The 14,685-nt window shown below is 43.1% G+C and overlaps 1 pseudogene; it reads right to left on the bottom strand.

Moving 5' to 3' along the window:
- Nucleotides 1–733: 733 nt before the first annotated feature.
- LOC136320298 (pleiotropic regulator 1-like) lies at nucleotides 734–7,472 on the bottom strand (annotated as a pseudogene).
- Nucleotides 7,473–14,685: the final 7,213 nt, after the last annotated feature.

Below are 14,685 nucleotides of genomic sequence, written 5' to 3'. Positions count from 1 at the left end.
AGCATATTGGGGTTTATGGCCTTGATCACTACCTTGAGGATAAGCAGGAGGAGGGGGAATCAGCTGAAGAAACAAGTTATTTCTGATATAGCACAGCCTAATCAACATGGTTCTTTCTGGTGTCCTTGGTAAATCTTGAAGATAGCCAAGAGGTCAGGAATCTCCCAGGAATAGCTGGAACCTGGTGCCTTTGGACCTGTAGCTAGGCTTTTGCAAACAACTACTGTGATTTAAACTCACCCCAGTGCAAGCTTTCCCTGACATTCCTGCAAAGGTAAACTTTTTGCAACATTTCAAAGCAAAGGCCAGGAAGCCATTAAGAGAGAGAATAGCAAGCCAATTAACTACAACCTGACAGTAGGGGATGAGAATGTTCTGTTGTGAGCCCTCGTGGGAAGTTGGCTGAGGGGAATTTGAGTTTTGAAGGGGCTCTGGATTTAAAGGAGCCCTGAACCTGGACCTAACAATTCTATCTATAGAATATATTCAACAAGCCTGCATATGCTCGATATCTGCATCTTCCTAGAACCTCAAATTGTTTATTTTGGAAATAAACGCATGGGAAGAGGGAGACAACACATTTTATTGTAAAATATGAAGCAGCAATGATCCAAGTATGTATTTCAGCTTTATAATTTTACCCAGAAGCACAAAATGACTGGATAACCTCATTAACACCAAGCTAAAACACACACATACACACACACACACACACCACGAAGAGAATGCCACATTAAAATCTATTTCTCTTGATAATTTCTGGCTTCCAGATGACTGGATGAGTTTCTTCTGTCACTGTATCATCCTTTCTGTACACTTTAATAGTTTTATCTGCTTCAGCTGTTAGTAGTCGACTTTCAGACTGATCAAAAGCACAGGCAAATATTCCCAATTTACTGTCCAAAGACCCAGGCTACATAGCTTCATGAACTCTTTTTGAAATTGTAGCCAGTTCTCCAGTCCAAAAATACATAGTGCCATTGTCAGCTCCAGATACAAGCACTCCATCAGAATTTACTGTCAGTGTTAACAATAGCATTATGACCAGAAAGATTTTGAATGAAACTTCCATTAGGGAATTTCCACTGTTTTTTGTTATCTGGAGAACCAGACGCAAATGTATAATGTCTTGGATGTGACACCACAACCCTGACTGATTTTTTGTGATTTGTTAATGTAACTCTTGTTTTTATAGCCACCAAATCCCATAATCGTATTGTAGTGTCATGGCTTCCAGTAATAATTTGTGATTCAGCAGCTTGACACCTGACTGGAGCAACTGCATTTGTATGTCCAGACAATGTGTGTACAGTGGCTTTGGTTCTCAATCCAAAATCCATGCAGTTGAATCTCAATTACAGGTTACCAGCACAATTGTTGGGTGCAAATCCAAACCATGCACTGCACTCAGATTTCTTTATAACTGTTGGAATCCATGGGAGTCCAAAAAGACCAGAGTAACAGGCTTTATTGAAAGGAAGAAAGGAACCCTGCCAGACACTTCTCCAGGGAGAAGGGCACCAGTTACTGACTATGAGGCGAATTTCATAGAGTTTGGGAGAGCCTGAGGGGATACTGAGTCAAAAGTTCTGGTATGTTCCCTTTTATGGTTTTGGGATTTCAGCTTTCTGGAATACTTCTTCTTGGGGTAGGTGGACCAGCTTCCTGGAACTTTTTTGCCTCGGGGGTGATTGTCCAGTAAGTAAGGGTGAGGTCAGACAGCCAGGTAGAACAACCAAAGGGCAGTTGGAATTTCTGGTAAATTCATATATCTATAATTTCTCAACTCTGTGGTATGATAAAAAGGAAAAGAGGTGGAGGGAAGGAGAGGGTATGGGGTTCAGGAAGGAGGTTTGTCTCAGACCAGCCATCTTCTGGAGCTACATCCTGCTGTTATCCCTATTGGGGGCCGCCTTTGTGGACCACCCCTTGGGGTAGTTGGAGTAGGGGTTGTAAAAGCATTTGATTGTAGGTAATCCTGGAGATTTCTCTCATTTGAACCTGTAGGAACTTGATAAAGAAAGAGGCAAGCATTAATATTAGGCACAAAATTAGGATTGGTCCTATAATTGGTGCTAGCATTGAGAACAAGGGGTTTTTCTACCATTATTCGGAGTAGGGGTGTATTTATAGGGTTCCAGATTTTTCTGTTTCGCGAGGGCAAGTTTCAGGGTTGGTGTGTAGGGTTAGGTAGATTTTTTTCCACTTTTCTGATTGGCGAAGGTCTGCATGCGGTTCTGTAAGAAACTAGTGAGAAAACATAAGAGGCAGGGTCCAAAAGTTAGAAAAATAAATAGGAGAGTGAGTGGACCAATGAAAGGCAATAGTCAAGACACCCAGTTTGTGTGAAAGCACTGATTCCATGACTTGGTTTGTTTTTTTACAGATTTGCTGGGCTTCAGAGAGAGAGAGAGAGAGAGTAGGAATAAGACAGGGAAGTGGCCAGTCCTCCTGCCCCTAGACCTACCTCTGTAAAGACTCCTAAAGCAGCAAGGAGAGGGATTACCTGTACAGCTCATTTGCTCCTTAGATTGACAGGTAGTGTACTAGGAACTGGAAGAGGCTCATGGGGTGGGGTTAGGTTGACATTTGGGATGGGATAGATTAGCATACAAGTTTCTGTCCAATTATTAGGGAGACATATATAGGTGTTGGTCCCACACAAGTAGAAAGCCCCTGATTGGGTGAGGCAGGCTGAGAGGTGAATAGAGAATAGAAGGACAAGGGGTTGGTTTTGTTTCTCTGTTTCTGAGCTCCAGATGGTCAGGGTGGAGGAAAGGGTCATCCCAATAAGTGGGGAGAGTAGAGGATTGTTATCTAGGGTGACTAATTAAACATTCTTTGAAAACCAGTTTTCTGACTGTTCAAATTCTTTTTTCTCTGTACAAACCTCCTACAACCTGCACAAACCTTCTACAACTTACATAAACCTTCAGCTTTCATGCACTTTCTTATCCAGAAATAACTGGCCTTCATAACAACTTGCTTTTTCCTTTTTCTTTCAAAAATATTCCCATACCTTATACCTTCTACTATCAAAACCATACAATTCCTTTCCAGTCAGAAGTCTTGATTTAAACATCTTTATCTTTTAGTGACAATTAAGTTGACTTTATTTTTACCCTAGTTTCCCCTTTCCCCAAGTCTGATTAAAAGAGTCCTTAGTTTCTTCATATATTTGCCATATGTAGACCAACTAGCCTACAGTTTGTGGTTGGGGTAAGGCATGCTGTTTTTCTACTTTAGCAGCAGTGGGAGTTGTCAGGATCACAGTGTGTGGACCTGTCCATGTGAAAGTCAGTCCTTGGGTGATGTACTGCTGGAAGTGCCTTTTGGATGGTCTTTGTGTTTACAAGAAATGAGATCAGTTTATCTGCTACTTGGAAGAAATACCTTAGGCTCGTGAACGATGTCCTTGGGCCTTCAGTGGCAATTGCCAGCATGCTGGGCAAGGTCAGGTCACAGGTAGCTGGAGCAGGGCTAGAAGAGACTGAACCCTCCCTCCATGGAGCAAGGGGGAAGCTTACCTTCTCATGTCTTTTTTTCCACAGCAAAGATGTGTAAACCAGTGGGGCCAGGAAGCCTGCCAGGCTTCAGTTCAATGATCTTTCTTTCCACTCTGGAGCAGGGCCCTGATGGAATTCTGTGAATCCCTTTAGGGTGCTGGAGCCTTTAAGAGCATATGCCAAAAGCTGGTATTTCCTGACTTCTTTTGGGCACTATTTGCCTTTTCTATTACTTCCTTGGCCATTATAGACCTTAAAAGCCATGCTCAGAAGATCTCACTGAGGGGCTTAACTAAGAGAGCAAAATTGGGAACCCAGTGTCTAAAGAAGCCTATTAAACTGAGGAAAGAAAGGATTTTATTTGTGGTGGTAGGTGGTTGGAGACTGTGGAGAGTCTGAATATGATCTAGGGTGAAACCTCAGGTGGTTGGGGTTAAGGTGATGCCCAGATAGACTATGGACTAAGAGTGAAGTTGAGCCTTAGAAGAGAAGACACGATATCACTTCATAGTGAGGAAGTTAAGAAGGGTGGAGGTGTGTCTCCTTGAGGCAGAAAGGGAGGGACTGCAGAGGAGTAGGTCATTTACATATTATAAGAGAGTACTAGTTTTGAGATTGCATGCTGCTAAATCCTGAGCTAGTGCCTGCCCAAACAGGTGTGGGCTGTTTTTGATCCCCTGGGGTAAGACAGTTCATGTAAGTTGCTGGGCTGCATTAGTGTCCAGGTAAAGGCAAACAGAAAGTAAGAGTCAGGGTGTAGAGGAATGGAAAAGAAGGCATTCTTGAGGTCTAGGACCATGAAGTGAGTGGTGTTTGAGGGAATGTGTGACAGTAACTTGTAGAGATTAGGGGCTACTGGGTGGAGGGGAACTATCACCTCATTGATTAGGTGTAAGGCTTGTATGAGGTGATAAGACCCTGAAGGTTTTTGAACAGGAAGGATGAGGGTATTGCAGGGAGAGTCCATGGGGATGAGTAAGCCTTGGTTTAAGAGGTGGGTAATTATTGATTTAAGGCCTTAGGAACAGACGCAGTTACACATTAAACAAAGACTTTACATACAGATTATGAATTAAGGAATTTAAATGAACGCACTTTACTTGTTTCAATTCAAATCATACTAGAAATATTTTCTGACGAAGAGACAAGACAGATTATTCACTCACACAGCTCAATAGACAACTCTGCTTTTTATAAGCTTTTCGAGATGGCAGGGAGTTGTCAGCATAGAGAGGAGGAAGAGAGAAAGCAGATGATGGACAGTGTGAACAACTGGATGGAAAGAAGGAGAGTCAGAATCTGCTGCAGGAGGAGGAGGAAGAGATTAAAGTGATGGTGGTGGTGCCATGTGGTCAGAAACAAAAAGATTTGGAGCTCTGAAGAGAGGGGAGGGGACGAGAGGGAGAAGGGCATAGCTGTAGCCGAAGCCGGTGGGGTGGGAGGATGGGTAAGATACAGCTGAAACTGGTGGGCTTGGAGGAATGGGTCAAAGAAGAAAAAGAGACAGAGCTTCCCATCTGTAAAAAGGGAGGAGGGGGTCTAAAAACACAGTGGAGAAGGGAGGGGCCCCCAGCCAGAAGGGGAGGAAAAAGAGAGAATGGTGTTTGCAGGTGAATGAAAAAGAGGATTCAGTGAAGAGACGGGAGGGGGCCTTCTGGAGGGAAGAGACTCAAGCAAAAGAGATTTGCAGAGGGACCAGAGAGGGGTCCTGAGAGAGGGGCACCCTGGGGGTCAGACAGGAGGGGGAGAGAATTGAAAGTCCGTGGAGAAGGAAAGATTAGGAGTGGAGGTTTTAGGTGAGATTTCTTTGGCCCAAAACAGCCTGTGTGTAGAACAAGCGGCACAGAAATTAAGGACAGGAGCAAAAGTAGAAGGAAGCCTATATGTAAGGAATCTCTGGTGCCCTCCCCGTCTGGTGGCAGAAATTGTCAAGATCTCTTAAGATATTGTAATGGTAGTAGAAAGCAACCTGGCTAGGCACCTAGACTTTCGAAGAAGTCCATAGAAGCTAGCCGCTCGGAGTAGAAACCTCCCAAACTGTGAACCTCAGGGAGTAGAGTGAGTCCCGAAGGAGTAGAGGAGTCCCGAAGGAGTAGAGGAGTCCTGAAGGAGTAGAGGAGTAGTCTCTGAGGCCTGAGATTTGGAGGAGCCCATGTTCCAAGGGGAGTCTGGCTGAATGATTTGGACTGAGAGGAGCCCACAGTAGAGGAGACTGGTGAGAAAAGGGGGCATCCCCACCTTCAGTCACAGTTCTGAGAGGAGAAAATCTCCATAGACAGAGAGTCTCAGACAAGAGGTTGTGACCCCAAGGCTGAGATCCTGGGACATAGGAGAGGGGCCTGGCTAGGTGCACCTAGACTTTTGTGGAAGTCCATAAAGGAGTAGAGGCCAACCACCTGTAGATATGGGGTCTGAAGTCAAAACTGTCTGACCAGGAAGGGGTGTTTTTAGAGAGAAATTTGGAGGCCAACCTGGGAAGGGGAGGGAGAAACTCCTTACCTTTCTGGTCCAGCAGGGGTTTAGGACAGAGACAATTCTCTGGCCAATCAACCTACAATTACACATCCAAACAGAATCAGGGAGTAAGCCCAGGGCGAGCTGCTGCTGCCCATTGCTTCCCTGGTTGTAAGTTTGGATGGCAAAGAGGGATCGTCCAGGCAGTTAGTATCCTGTCCCGGGTTTTGACACCAAATGTTGGAATCCATGGAAGTCCGAAAATACCAGAGTAACAGGCTTTATTGAAAGGAAGAAAGGAACCCTGCCGGGCACTGGTTACAGATTAGGGGTGAATTTTATAGGGTTTGGGAGATCCTGAGGGGGTACTGAGTCAAAAGTTCTGGTATGTTCCCTTTTATGGTTTTAGGATTTCGGCTTCCTGGAATGCTCCTCCTTGGGGTAGGTTGACCAGCTTCCTGGAATTCTTCTGCCTCAGGGGCGATTGTCCAGTAAGTAATGGTGAGGTCAGGAAGCCAGGTGGAACAACAAAAGGGCAGTTGGAATTTCTGGTAAATTCATACACCTATCAATAACCTTATTATATTTAAGATCCCAGCACTTGACCTGTTTGTCTTCTCTACAGGAGAACAGACACGAGCTCCTGGAGCTTAATTATCACACCACAAATGGTACTAATGTGCCCAGTTAATGAGAGTTTTAATTTTCCATTATCCAAGTCCCAGATCTTTATAGTTCTGTCAGCAGATCCAGTAGCAAAACCACTGTTTCAAGATTCCACAGCAATACAGTGAGCCCAGCCAATATGTCCACTGATCACCCTGTAGAGTTTCTGTGGTGGGTGCCACAAGGGGTTTTTGTGGGGCCTTTTTCACTATCAGTGCAGGGTTCTTGGCATTGCTACTATCCACAACAGCCACAGCTATCCCTGCAGGCTGGTAATGGTCAGATCCTCCAGCAGGTTTCTGGAGGTTTGCATTAACCCTGGCCTGAGAAGAAGATAGTGACATAGCTAAGGACTGTGCAGCTGATTCACTTGGCATACTTTGGCCTCTAGTACTGAATCTGCTGTTAAAGCAACTCCAGGTCCTGGTGGATAGGGAGGTGTACCCATCACCAAATATTCAACTCCTTGTCCTTGATTGGCAAGATACTGTTTATGACCATACAAATCCTATGCATTCTGAGGACCTTTCTCTTTAAAATTTTCTTTCGAAGTAGGCATATACAGTACAGGACCATACTCATTCCTTGGCTTGATTTCCATTTTATTATTGTAGGCAAAGATGGGAGTACATAGAAGTACTGACCAGGTACAGTTTCAACTCAGCAAGGCTCTGAGAGCAGCAAAGGGAACTTCTCTTCATCCAAAGACACAGAGTTTCTGTTATCAGCTACAAACATGTCATGAGTCCTTTTCAATGACCTGAACACCAGTGTATGCACAGAATGTTTCTGGACCTTCTTGACCATGATGCCGCCATGTATGTCACCGCTCCCACAGCAAGAAACTAAACAACGCAGAAACAGCTGCCATAACTGGCAGCCTCTCCTGGAATCTGATGCCCTCACACTGGATATGTATATCTGGTTTCCAATTCTTTTACTTTCAGTGTGTTTGCACTGTTCTGTTTTAGGTATGTCCAGTGTTTTTATTGGTTGTGAGTGTGTATTGAAATCTATAAGGAAGTGATTGAGGTGGGTCTTAAGTTGTAGGGATTTAAATTTTTTTCTCATCTAGTCATTGCAACACCAGTTATCATATCATGCCTTTTTTTTTTTTTACTGTGATGGAAAGAGAAAATTTTTATGATGCATAATATAGACTTGGATTTGCATTTATGCCTGGATGTTCCATTTCAATTGTGTGCCTGGTTAGAAGGTGGTCATGTCCTGTTTAATTTTGGAAGCAGTATAATAGCAGGACTTTTTATGTGTGGCTGGACTTTGTTCCATTTATGACTTTTTCTAGAATTTTCCTGTATCCTTTAATAGTGGAAGCGAACATAAGGCAGTAATACCATTAATAATATGGCTTGCATCTTGAGCTTGTGACATCAGCACCACGTGAATGCTCACTACAGCTTTGTCTCTTTAGGAGGCATGGTGGAGACACCACTTGTCACTGCAGATGGTTCCAGTTTGCACAGGCAATGCAGGGCATCTCAGCAGCCACCTGGGAGTCTTCGCCACAGCCCTGAGAGGAAATGGTAAGGTAAAAAGCATGTAATTGGAGTCCTGGACATAGAGAGAAGTGAAGTGGTTATCAGGAGGAGGGATGGGGGTGAGAAAGGAAGGGAGGGAGAGGCAGGAACTGCCATCATCTCAGTGAGTGCTTCACTTAGTCATGAACTTTGGGTAGAGTGTGGGTCAAGGCTTGAACCTGTGTGTGGTTGATGTTGGCTATATGGAGTCACCGAACCAAGGCTGGAAAATGTTTCATCTTTGATACTCATATCTATGAGGAGAATACTAGTCCTTTGAGTATGTTTTATTCATCATAGCTATGGAGAGTGGAGGAATGTGAATGATCATTTCACCTAATAGTCAAAAGTGTAATATGGTTAATCAGGTGGTGACTGCTGAATAATATATTTTTGTCCCACAGGTAGTATGAATGAGGGATCCTAGATGGAGTTTTAGACCAAAAGTTATGGGGATTCTTGTTGCCTCTTGAGGTACAAGACCTCCACCTAGACTCTCAGCATAGCTCCTGACACATGGTGAACGTCTTTGTTAGCGTTCATGTTTTTATTTTGCAGCGTCCATGCTGCAGATCGTTAGTTCTGCTTTAGCAGGTAAACATCATAAAACCTTCTGGCTCAGTTACTGTTGTCATTTCTCTGAGGAACATGTGGCCCCTATGAAGTCTGTGTGCAGGACAGCTGCTTCACCTCCCAAATATCTGTTATAATTTCTACATTCTGTGGATGGCAGCATTATTTGAAAGTATGAGAGAATGTCTAAAAACCAAAGGAAGGACAGACTTGTGTTGCACTGTGTGGCTTTACAGAAACTCCAGCAAAGTGATAGTTTATTTCAGGTTATTCATGGAGAAGCCATGTTTTTCTGTGTGGTACTGTCTAGAGAAGAAACCAAAAAAATAGTTTGTCACAGTGCATGAGCTGGTAGTTGGGTATGGTTGTTCGGAATCAGGAACCTTGACTAGCAGTTCTGAGGTTTCTTACCAACTTCTGTTGGTCCTGTTGAGTGAGCAGTCTCTGTGGGCTGTTTCCTAGAGAGTAGTTTGTGAAACACGGTTGTGTAGGGACAGCTATGCCAGTCGTGGTGAGAGCCATTAGTGTAGAGTAAATGTACTTGAATGTTTCAGGTTACTCTTTGAATATAGGTAGGATATTTATTTATGATGGCATTGTTTCCTGAACTTTATTAAATTGATGAATGTGTAATAGTTAATAAGTTGATTCTGATGGGTCTTCAAGGAAAAGAAGCTACCATATAATCATAATCATTCTATTCCTGTAGCTGTATACAAGAGGTGTAGAAAGAATGAGAGTGTGAAAGAGAATAGGAAGGCAGGGATTCACATGAGAAGTTTGCAAAAAAATGTTTTTGTTGTAAGATCAGGGATGGCTGAATAAAAGAAAAATCTATGTCAGCATTTTAAATGAAGGTAGGGCATGGATGCACGGTATTGAAAAAAATTGTAAGGATGGGAAGTGGTCACATGCCAAATGTAGTTCCTCAGAAGAATAGAGAATATGTGAATGTCTAAGTTGTCACTGAGGAAAAGTATAGAAGGTGAATTGTAAAACCCCAAAAATAGGAATAAAGAGCATAAGTGATATTGAAAAATAGTTGTTGAAGATTGCAGAATGAAGCAGTGTCCCAGACATGCCTAATGTGAGTCAGTCACCTCTGTTGTGAGATGTTCCTGGACTCCTGACATTTGTCAGATGTCTCTACAGCACAGGAAACTACTGTAAAATGTTTAAGATTGCTGGTTTTGTGTTTGTCCCTATTCTCTAGGTCTCAGCTTCCATGTCTCTCATTGAAGAGAGCCATGCTTTCAGATGTAGGATGGAAAATGAGCTGTTGTTTGTATTGTCATAGACTCTTGTGTTTCAACCCGGTGTCTGAAAGGCAGAAACCATGGGCCTAACTGAAAACTCGAGGCTAATGTGTTCCAAAAAAAGTTTATTTTAAAAGCACCTTGGTACAGGACCAACAAAGGGTGTCAGTGGAGAGCTGCAGGAAGGGAAGATTAGCTAGAGAGGTTGCTGCAGGCATTTGGTGGCATGGGGTGGGTGCACCTGGATATACTTAGATCAGCATATCTTGGTTTCTATATAGCTTTGATCACTGACTTGACAATGAGTAGGAAGTGGGCCATTCAGCTGCAGAAACACCTCCTTTGCAAGTTTTTTTCTGATGTAGCACATGCCTAATCAGTGTGGATCTATCTGGTGTCCTTGGTAAATCTTTGTTTTTTTGTATTTTTCTGAAGTGAGAAGCTGGGAGGCAGAGAGACAGACTCCCGCATGCGCCAACCAGGATCCACCCAGCATGCCCACCAGGGGGCGATGCTCTGCCCATCTGGGGTGTTGCTCTGTTGCAATCACAGCCATTTTAGCACCTGAGGTGGAGGCCAAGGAGCCATCCTCAGCATCTGGGCCAACTTTACTCCAATGGAGCCTTGGCTGTGGGAGAAGAAGAGAGAGATAGAGAAAAAGGAGAGGAGGGAAGAGTGGAGAAGCAGATGGGTGCTTCTCCTGTGTGCCCTGACCGGAAATCAAACCCAGGACTTCCACACGCTGGGCCAACGCTCTACCGCTGAGCCAACCGGCCAGGGCCTGTGTTGTTGTTTTTACATTTCATGTATTAATCATAGAGATAGGGGAAGGGACAGAGGAAAAAGAGAGATGGTGTCTTGTGGACATTAAAGTGACTGTTCCATGAGAGAGTGTCAATGTGTCATGAAGTATGAAAGAGATTTAATAGTTGGATTATTGCTTTTCATTTTTTAGTATGGGCCTTTGGAGAAAGTAGATGAAAAACATAGCTTATTTCAAGTCTTTATCGAGCACTGATGTTTTTTAGTGTGTTACTGTGCATGCAATAAACAAAATAAGAACTTTGTAAAAATGCATGAGTGTTGACTCGGCATTGTTGTTAGGAGACAGGAACCTTGATGTGCAGTTGTGGCTTTTGTTACATATCCCCAGGTACCCTGTATCGTATGACTTTTCTTGGGTTGTTTTGAAGTGAGTCATTTCTCATAAGCAGTTCTCCAGGGACAGGTGTCTGGGTCCTGGTGGGCCAGCCATGTGTTTGTGATGCCACTTTTACTTTGAATAAGGTGGCAGATGCACCATTTCCAAATAGAGAAATGAATGGGCAGAATGGAAAGTATTAGAAAGAAATTGTTAGGTGAATGGGATGTGATAAAGATGTCTGTTTTGATCATTTGAAAAACTTTGCATAATGTAATAAGAGGAATGGGGCCATGTTGGGAAAGCAGCTGTGTTAGGCTTGCTCACTCATACTTTGCATGATTAGTGTGTGAGCACATGGCAGCCCCACATGTGCATAGTCTGTGTAAGGGCACAGGCGCTTTGACTCAAGAGTGGTTTTGCATTGATTACAGATCACTTGCCTGCCACTGTGTGAGGTCATTTTGCTATTTGTGCACCTGCTATGGTGAGAAGCAATTTCCCCTGACTGTTTGCTTGTCTGCTGTTCTGAGACTCTATTAAATGGGAATGGCCCAACACTTTATAGCTCTGCACTTTCTCTACCATTTGCCCGAATCCAATGTGGACCTGCCTGGCCTTGGCCACCAGCATTGCAGGCCATGAGGCAGGCATCAGGTGAGAATGTAAAATCTAGTAGCAGGGCCCTCCCTGGAGGTGAGAGGTGTGATCAGGGCATGAGGCAGTAGCCCTGAAGAGAGATGATGTGCCAGTGAAGGAAGGTGTGGGGTCAGGTGGGAGTAGAGGGAGAAGGCATGGAACTGGAGGGGAGTGGAGGTGCAGACGTGAAGGAAAAGATAGCCACTCAGGGCTAAATGGGTAGAAAGAGGTTTGTTTATTCCCATGTGAGCAATAGGGTAACAGGGCAGGAGAGAAGAGTGAAGGGTTTTGGAGTTTTTAGCAGAACAGCCTAGAGCATCATTATTTTAAATGTGATGTGTGTTGTTTATTCCATGTCACCAAAAATGGGAATGGTATTTTTTGTTGTTGTTGCAGCTTACTGAAAGAAGACTGAGAGACAAAAATTCAAAATCTTATCCAAAGAGGTGCAAGGTGGTATGGTATTAATGTTGGGAAAACAGCTGTGTTAGGTTCACTTGCTTGTATGTTGCTTGATTAACACATAAGCATGTGGCTATAGGTGCTTGAGCTCAGGGCAGATTGCAAATTGCCTGACCGACCAGCATTGTGAAGAGCCATTTTGCTCTTTGTTTGCCTGAGAAGCAGTTATACAGTAATGAAACTTAACCGTCAGTGCTTGAACTCTCAGACTGAGAGAAACAGTTCGGTTTCAAGTAACTGTTATTATACTTCTCGTACAACTAGTAAGAGATCAATTCATGTTTCTCAAGGTATATATCTCTCAAGGCACTTCTCAATGCTTTATAACATGGCAGATTTAGTCAGTCGTTATAAGCAATTTTTTGCTAATATGTGTTTTAATTTAGGTGATAGCATCACACATGTATAGGTTAGGTTGCCAATTTACTGTAGTATATAAAAGGATGACACAGTAGTCTGCTCTTCAGTTGATGCAGCGTTAAAAATGAAAACAGGTTTCAGTTTTCTTACACAGTAGTAACACTAAACCATCAGTGCTTAGCCTCTCAAACTGAGTGAAATTTTTAGGTGTCAAATAACTTTTATTATACTTCTCATATGAACTTGTAAGAGATCAATTCATGTTTCTCATGATATTATATCTCTCAAGGCAAAATTCTTAATGCTCCATAACATGGCATGTTTTGTCATTCATTATATGTGGGTTTTGGCTAACATGAGTTTAATTTTTTATGAGATAGCATCACTCATATGTAAGTTTGGTTGCCAATTTACTGTAATATATACAAGGGTTACACAGTAGTGTGTTCTTCAGTTGAAACAACCTAAAAAATTGAAACAGAACTCTTTTTGTTGCACAGGAATCAAAATGATCCATCAGTGCTTAAGAAGAAGACACATAGGTTTCAAATAATTCTTACTATATTCTTTGCAAGAACTTGTAAGTGATAAATTCAAACTGAATGAAATGCTTAGGTTTCAATAAATCTTTTCTTTTTTTTGTATTTTTCTGAAGCTGGAAATGGGGAGAGACAGTCAGAGAGACTCCTGCATGCACCCGACCGGGATCCACCTGGCACACCCACCAGGGGCGATGCTGTGCCGACCAGGGGGCGATGCTCTGCCCCTCCGGGGCGTCGCTCTGCCACGACCAGAGCCAGTCTAGCGCCTGGGACAGAGGCCAAGGAGCCATCACCAGCGCCTGGGCCATCTTTGCTCCAATGGAGCCTTGGCTGCAGGAGCAGAAGAGAGAGACAGAGAGGAAGGAGGACGGGGTGGAGAAGCAAAAGGGCGCTTCTCCTATGTGCCGTGGCCGGGAATCGACCCCGGGTCAGCCGCATGCCAGGCCGACGCTTCACTGCTGAGCCAACCTGCCAGGGCCGGTTTCAATAAATCTTGCTTCACTTCTTGTAAGAACTTGTGAGAGATCATTCATATATCTCAAGACATTATATCTCTCAAGGAAATTCTTAATGCTCTATAATGTGGCAGATTTAGTGTATACAAGGGTTACGGAGTAGTCTGCTCCAATCAGGAGTTTAAATTTTATGTGATAGCACTACTCGTGTATCTTTGGTTACCAATTTACTGTAGCATATGCAAGTGTTACAGAGCAGTATGCCCTTCAGTTGAAGCAGATTTCAAAATTGAAATAGGATTCAGTTTTGTTACACAGTAATGAAACTCAACCGTCAGTGCTTTGTCTCTCGAAATGAATGAAAAGGTTATGTTTCAAATCAATGTTAGTATACTTCTTGTATGTACTTTTAAGAGATCAGTTCAAGAGTGTGGTGGTTACCAGGGGTGGGGAGAGGGAGGACATGGGAGGGAGGGAGGAAGAGAGGGGGAGGGGGAGGGGCACAGAGAACTAGATAGAGGGTGGCGGAGGACAATCTGACTTTGGGCGAGGGGTATGCAACATAATTTAATGACAAAATAACCTAGACATGTTTTCTTTGAATATATGTACCCTGATTTATTCATGTCATCCCATTACCATTAATAAAAATTTATTAAAAAAAAAACCAAGAGATCAGTTCAAGTTTCTCAAGGTAGTATATCTCTCTAGGCAATTCTTAGTGCTTTATAACACGTTTGATTTAGTCCTTCGGTATGGGCGGGTTTTTGCTAACATGAGTTTCAGTTTTATGAGATAGCATTACTCATGTGTAGATTTGGTTGCCAGTTTACTGTAGTATATATAAGAGTTACAGAGTAGTCTGCTCTTCAGCTGAGCAGCCTTTAAACATAAAACAGGCCTTCGTTTTGTTACACATTAATGCTACTTAACTGTCGGTGCTTGAACATTCAGACTAAGAAAAACAGTTAGGTTTTTCAATTAACTTATTATACCTTTTGTAGGAACTTTTAAGAGATCAATTCATGTTTTTCAAGGTATATATCTCTCAAGGCACTTCTCAATGCTTCATTGGATGGCAGACTTAGTAAGT

The sequence above is a fragment of the Saccopteryx bilineata genome, chromosome 1 (assembly GCF_036850765.1).
Source record: "Saccopteryx bilineata isolate mSacBil1 chromosome 1, mSacBil1_pri_phased_curated, whole genome shotgun sequence".
Lineage (NCBI taxonomy): Eukaryota > Metazoa > Chordata > Mammalia > Chiroptera > Emballonuridae > Saccopteryx > Saccopteryx bilineata.
This window is presented reverse-complemented; position numbering and strand designations above follow the sequence as displayed.